Source organism: Sus scrofa, chromosome 5, assembly GCF_054392235.1.
Source record: "Sus scrofa isolate SSC_HxYL_T2T_F1_AM1 chromosome 5, Sscrofa_HxYL_maternal_Yorkshire_Landrace_v2.0, whole genome shotgun sequence".
Classification (NCBI taxonomy): Eukaryota; Metazoa; Chordata; class Mammalia; order Artiodactyla; family Suidae; genus Sus; species Sus scrofa.
This window is the reverse complement of record NC_139387.1, coordinates 11,910,611-11,917,500: the sequence shown is the minus strand read 5'-3', so window position 1 is coordinate 11,917,500 and position 6,890 is coordinate 11,910,611. Positions and strand designations below refer to the sequence as shown.

General features: G+C 51.9%; 1 long non-coding RNA gene across 1 annotated transcript in view; it reads left to right on the top strand.

The window, feature by feature from the left end:
- LOC146403139 (uncharacterized) overlaps positions 1–6,889 on the top strand; it is a 24,583-nt gene extending 17,694 nt beyond the window's left edge. The window contains exon 3 of the long non-coding RNA XR_014803087.1: positions 6,757–6,889. This is a non-coding gene — a long non-coding RNA (uncharacterized LOC146403139). The remainder of the gene's footprint in view (positions 1–6,756) is intronic.
- The last annotated feature ends 1 nt before the right edge of the window (position 6,890 follows it).

Sequence of the window (6,890 nt, the reverse complement as noted above, 5' to 3'; positions counted from 1 at the left end):
TGAGCTGACGCCCCGCCCTGGGTCAGAGGAGCAAGTCTGCAGCTGGGCCAGCCCACCTTCCAGCTACTGGGGAGGGGACAGCGCCCCTGCCTGCAGCTCGGGTCCTTGCCTAGTAAGGGAACCTGGGGAGCAGAGAGCAGCCTGTTCTCTGGGAGATCCACGGACAACCCACACCTTCGCCGTTTCTCCGGGTGCAATTCAGAGCCACCAAGTACCCTCACGTATTGTGCAACCAGCATCACCGTCCTGCTGCAGGAAGGGGGACCCCCATCCCGGGCCCAAGATCGGGCTCTTGTCTAACATTCGGGAATGAATTTTCCGAGGAGACACACATGCTGAGAAAGCAAAGACTTTACCGGGAAGGGGCCCCACGGGCGGAGAGGGAACCCAGGAGAACGGCTCTGCCACATCGCCGGCAGTCTCAGGTTTTATGGGAATGGGGTTCATTTCTGGGTTGTCTCTGGCCAATCACCTTGCTTGGCCCCTATTCGGTCTGACTCAGGGTCCTTCCTGGGTGGCACCTCTCAGCCAAGATGGATTCCAGCGCGAAGGATGCCGGGAAGTTGCCTGTCTCCCCGCTCCTATTCGCCGCCTCTGAGTCCTCCCGTTTAGTTTTTGGGGCAGCAACGTGTTCCTTGTCAGGGCCTCCTGTTGTGAGACAACTCACAGAAGCAGTTATTGTTGTTCCTGGCCCTGGCAAGGGGGATGATTTCTTTTTATTTATTATTTTTTAAAATTTTTGGTCTTTTTAGGGCCACGCCTGTGGCATATGGAAACTCCCAGGCTACAAATCAAATCAGAGCTGCAGCTGCCAGCCTACACCACAGCATCTCAGGATCTGAGCCATGTCTGCAACCTACACCACAGCTCATAGCAGTGCTGGATCCTTAACCCACCGAGCAAGGCCAGGGATCGAACCCGCAACCTCGTGGATACTAGTCTGGTTTGTTACCACTGAGCCAGGACAGGAACTCCAGGACTCTGCCTTCTTGCTGCCCTATTATTTAGTGACCGCTTTTCCCTTGTTCTGCGTCCCTTCCCTTCCCTAATTTTAACTGTTTGACTCTGCCCTTTGGAACTCAGGGAGGGCCTAGGAGGCTGAAAGCTTTTTTCCTGCAAACCAGAAACAGGGAACCCAGAGAAGCTTTTGTACCCAGAAGGGCCTTGGAGGGTCCTGCTCCTTTTCAGGCCCGCCTTCTCTTTGATGCTCCCCAGTCTTGAGGGAAAGCAGGTGTTGGACAAGAAAGGGAAAAACGGTTTGGATAGAGAAGTTGGTCATAAACTTGGCAGAGAAACTGTTTTAGAAGGACTCGATTTCGCAGGGACGCTTGGGTGGCTTCCACCTTGTAGCTGTTGCGAATAATACTGCTGTGACTAAGTCTGTACCAGTAGCTCTGAGCTCCCACTTTTCCCTCTTTTGGGTGTATTCCCAGAAGTGGAATTGCTGGGCCAAATGATAATTCTATTTTTAATTTTGTGTGGCGTCTCCATATTGTTTTCCACAGCAGCTGTACCATTTTATATTCCTGTTAGCATTGCACAAGCGTTCCAGTGTCTCCACTTATTTTCTCTATTTAAAAAATAACAGCCATTCTGGAATTCCCGTTGTGGCTCAGTGGCTAATGAATCCAACTAGGAACCATGAGGTTGCAGGTTCGATCCCTGGCCTCACTCATTGGGTTAAGGATCTGGTGTCGCTGTGAGCTGTGGTGTAGGTTGCAGATGCGGCTCGGATCCAGTGTTGCTGTGGCTGTGGTGTAGGCTGGCGGCTGCAGCGCCTATTCAACTCCTTGACTGAGAACTTCCATACGTAGTGGGTGCAGCCCTGAAAAAAAAAAAAAAAAAAGAATGGGGGCAAAGTTAACAGAGTCCACGTGTTAACTCATTGCAGTCAGGAGGGTCAACAGCACTGTTCTATCGTCCACTTACGTGGGGGCCTTAGTTCCTGCAGGACTCGAAGATATTATGGGTTTTCCTTAAGGAGGGACTAGGTCCTGCTTTATCCCTGCAATGCTGTTTGACTTCCTTTTTGCTGTTCCTGCCTCCCTTTGTTCCCTTGAGATCGTTGATGACCGAGAACTGCTCAAGGGCAATTTTTGTGGCCAGGCTGAGAGCGCAAAACAGCTTCAGCCAAAATGGCTTCTCTCACGTCAAGGAAGCCAGGCCTGGTTCCCTTCCCCCGGGGGCCTCCTATCCTCTCTGCTTACAGTTCCATGACTTGAGGCTCTTCTCATCCAGAAGGTTTAGCTTGGTATTCCCTCCCCTGCACTGCCCTCCCCCAAAACCTTTCACCAGTTCCCCCCAGTTCACCTAATAATTGTTATATTGGAAGCTAAAAATGTGAGCTGGCCTTAAACACACACACACACAGAGCTTCACTGAGATAAATTCACTCACCGCGCTATTTACTCCTAAGATGTGTGAGTCAGTGGTGTTCCGTGTATTCAGAGTTGTAGCATCATCACACTGCCTAATTCCGCAACACTTTCAGCACCCCCAAAAGAAACCCCATCCCCAGGAGCAGTCTCTCCCCATTCCTCCCTCCCCGCATGCCCTGGCCACCACCAAGCCCTCTCTGTCTCGCCACATTTGCCTCTTGGAAACATTTCATGTAAATGGAATCACACACAAGCGCAGGCAAAGGATGAGCCACGGTGGACACCTGTTGCTTTTCCCGGCCCAGCATCCTCTCTCGGCCTTTTCTGGGATCAGCACCCCTTCCGCTGACTCACTGCCTCCCCCACCCTCTGTGGTTCCAGTGGGTGTGCTAACCCCCAAAGCTCCCCTTCACCCCCAATGCCCTGTTACCCTCTGAATGTCTGTCCCCTGCCCCCTCCAAATCCACATGTTGGAATCCCGCATTAGGGGGTGGGGCTTTGGGGAGGTGATTAGGTCATGAGGAGGTAGCCCCTGGAAATAGGATTCATGCCTTTATAAAGGAGACCCCACAGAGCTCCCCGGCCCCTCCCACCACGTCGAAGTCACCGTGAGAGGTCCTCTCTCCCCAGAACCTGACCAGCTGGCAGCCCAACCTCAGCCTTCCAGCCTCAGGAGGCTGTGAGCAATAAGCGTGTACAAGCCACTCCGTCTGGGTTATTTTGTCACAGCAGCCCAGGCAGGACTAAGACCCACCTTCAAACCCAGGCATGGGCACGTGACCTCAGCTAGCCAATCAGATTCTCAAAACTTGACAGGAGGGCCGGGTGGCTGCCTCACCTGACAGAAGCAGCCTCCTGAGTTGTCCCTAAGCTCCCGACAGACCGACAGACCACCAGGCTTCCTGCCTCCTGTTCTCTCCCGGCCCCACTGGGCCAGCTGCACCTTTGAGGCTGGAGCCGCCCCAGAGGCTTTTGAAACTCGTAGGTTTAACTGAGCCCGAGAATCATCCTCCGGCCACTTGTAGTTGAAAGGACTTGGCAAAATCACACCTCCAGGCCTGGAGGTGTCTGATGATGGTCTCAGCAACAATGACTGTGGCCAGGCCCTGGGGCCAGCAAGGTGACAAGGAGCTTCTGACTTCCTGCGGTCAGGCTGAGGACAAATGGGTGGGTGTACTCCTTTCATTCCCACATAGGTTGCAAATGTTGTTTTGCTTGTTTGTTAATGGTTGAAATTCCTTAAGCCTTGACAAGCGTAACCAGGATATTTTTGAAATACCTGCCAAGGTACAGTTCCCTTTATGTGTAAATTGTTCCCCCTCCCCGGCCCTGCCCCCCAGTGGCAAAACTAAGGTGCCTCATCTCCCCAGGACTAGAGAAAGGAGGACAAGTCCCCAGGGTCCGAGAGGGGTGGAGGTGGCTTAGGAAGTAGCTTTCCAGGACTGGGAGGGAGACAGGCAGGGTGAGAGGTCACCTGCAGCTTCTCCTGATCATGGGCAGACTCTGTGGCAGAAGTAGTATAAACACTCCCAGGAGGTCCCGCTGTGGCTCAGCAGGTTCAGAACCTGACATTGTCTCCGTGAGGATTCGAGTTCAGTCCCTGGCCTCCCCCAGTGGATTAAGGTTACGGCATTGCCACAGGCTGTGGTGCAGGTCGAAGATGCAGCTCAGATCCAGCGTGGCTGTGGCTGTGGTGTAGACCTCAGATGCAGCTCTGATTCAACCCCTAGCCCAGGAACTTCCATAAGCTGCAGGTATAGCACTACAAAGAAAGAAAGGAAAAAAAAAAAATAAACAAAAAACAAAAAAACTCCTAGTGGGGTGTACCTGCTGTGGTACAGCGGGTTAAAGATCTGGTATTGCAGCTGTAGCTCAGATTCCTGGCCCCAGAACTTCCATATGCTTTGAGCATAGCCAGAAAAACAACAGCAACAACAACAACAAAAACCCAAACCTCCAGTGGGCACAGGAGCAGCTGAGAATAGCAAAGTTGTGGGCAGGAGCAGGAGAGGCCTCCTGAGAGGTTGTTTAAGTGGAAAAAGGGGCCGAGACACCCCACCCTCCCCAGCTCTGCCCCTGTCCGCTGCAGCCCCTGGGTCCTGTGTGAGGCCTGGCAGATGGGCTGAGGGCTGAGGGACATTACGGGGAGCTGGGTGCCTCTTCCTGGGGTGGGCTGGATGCAGGCGGCAGAAAGACAGACCCCCCTGCAGCTCCATGGAGCCGGCAGAGAGACAGCAAAGGAGGCCTCAGGGCAGGTCAGCCAGACCCCTGAGGGTCAGCACAGGCACCCCCAGCCAGATGCCACTTTGGAGTGTGGTGCACTTTCAGGGGGAAATAAAAAGCCCTGGTTAAAAGGTGACCGCAGGCCCAAAATGGAGTCACATGTGCTAACCCCACCACAACAGAGCAGACTTAGTACCTACTCTAACTGCCCTGTCAGCCCCCCGGGGGTGGAACCTTAATTGGTCAGCCCTGTGGTCAGCACTGGGGGGGTGCTACTCCCTTCACAAATTAATGAGTAAAGGCAACCAAATCCTTACATTTAGTCAGTTGAATTTCTGATTTTTTTTTTAACACTCCGATAGGGAATTGGGGCCTGAAAGTGCCTGAACACGCATCAGCCAATGACTGACATTGAAACCACGCCCTATAGGATTCAAAAACCCATCCTGAAACCAGGCCCCTATAGGGTTAATGGAAACTGGTCTCTATGGGAAATTCTTAAGCTTGGGTCACAGAACAGGAGGTAAAGGAAGACCTGGTTAAAACCCCTCCCCTTGTGGGAGTGCCCGTCGTGGCTCAGCAGTTCACGAACCCGGCTGGCATCCATGAGGACGCAGGTTCGACCCCTGGCCTTGCTCAGTGTACGGATCTGGCATTGCCGTGAGCTGTGGGGTGGGTTGCAGACGGAGCTCAGATCCCACGTGGCCGTGGCTGTGGTGTAGGCTGGCAGCTACAGCTCCAATTCGACCCCTGGCCTGGGAACCTCCATGTGCCGCTGGTGCGACCCTAAAAAGACAAAAACCAAAAACCAAAAAACAAAAAAACCCTCCTCCACTTGTGACCTACCTTCACGGATCAGGCTCAACCACCTGCTGCTGTGTGGCCCAGATGTGCCATATCACTCCCAGGTCCTGTAAGTAATAAACTCTTACTTTCTTCATTTAAAATTTTCTTGGGAGTTCCCGTCGTGGCTCAGTGGTTAATGAATCTGACAAGGAACCATGAGGTTGTGGGTTCGGTCCCTGGCCTTGCTCCGTGAGTTAAGGATTTGGTGTTGCCGTGAGCTGTGGTGTAGGTTGCAGACGCGGCTTGGACCCTGCATTGCTGTGGCTGTGGTGTAGGCCGGTGGCTACAGCTCCGATTCGACCCCTAGCCTGGGAACCTCCATATGCTGCAAGAGCGGCCCAAGAAATGGCAAAAAGACAAAAAAAAAAAAAAAATTTTTTTTTCTTGGGAGTTCCCACTGTGGCTCAGCGGGTTCAAAACCCAGCATCGTCTCTGTGAGGATGAGGGTTCAATCCTTGGCCTCATTCAGTGGGTCAAGGATCCTGCATTGCTGTGGCTGTGGTGTAGGCCAGCAGCTGCAGCTCTGATTCGACCCCTGGCCTGGGAACTTCCATATGGCAGGTGCGGCCGTAAAAACGGAATTTTTTTTTTCTTTTTTGTAATTTCCAGGTTCTGTGAGTAATAAAACTTTATTTATTTTTAAGTTTTCCGATGGTGATTGCTGAAGGGTGTCTTGCAAAATGAGCTGCCCGGAGGCCAGTCCAACCTCAACCTTGGTCATCAATAGGCTGACACTTGCCTAAACACCCTCCTTGGTCAAACACCATGCAAATGTCTGCAGAGAAACCATGAACCTCCAGACGAAGGCAGACAGATCAAAACGCCACACTGACCCCGTTCCGGTTGGGTTTTATCACCGAAGTGAATTTTATTTATTTATTTATTTATTTAAATTTTTTTTTTTTTTTTTTTTTTTTTTTTGTCTTTTTGCTATTTCTTGGGCCGCTCTTGCAGCATATGGAGGTTCCCAGGCTAGGGGTCGAATCGGAGCTGTAGCCACCGGCCTACGCCAGAGCCATAGCAACACAGGATCCGAGCCGCGTCTGCAACCTATACCACAGCTCACGGTAACGCCGGATCGTTAACTCACTGAGCAGGGGCAGGGACTGAACCCGCAACCTCATGGTTCCTAGTTGGATTCATTAACCACTGCGCCACGACAGGAACTCCACCGAAGTGAATTTTGAACAAACATTTCCATTTTCAGAGTCCTTCAGCATTTCCTAGTTACAGAAAAGAGGTCTTTGACTTTTTATTTTATGTATTTAATTTTTTTTTTTTTTTTTTTTTTTTTTTTTTGTCTTTCTAGCGCTGTGTCTGTGGCTTATGGAGGTTCCTAGGCTAGGGGTTAAATCAAAGCTACAGCTGCCAGCCTACGCCACAGCCACACCAGATCTGAGCCGCGTCTGCAGCCTACACCACAGCTCACAGCAACATCAGATC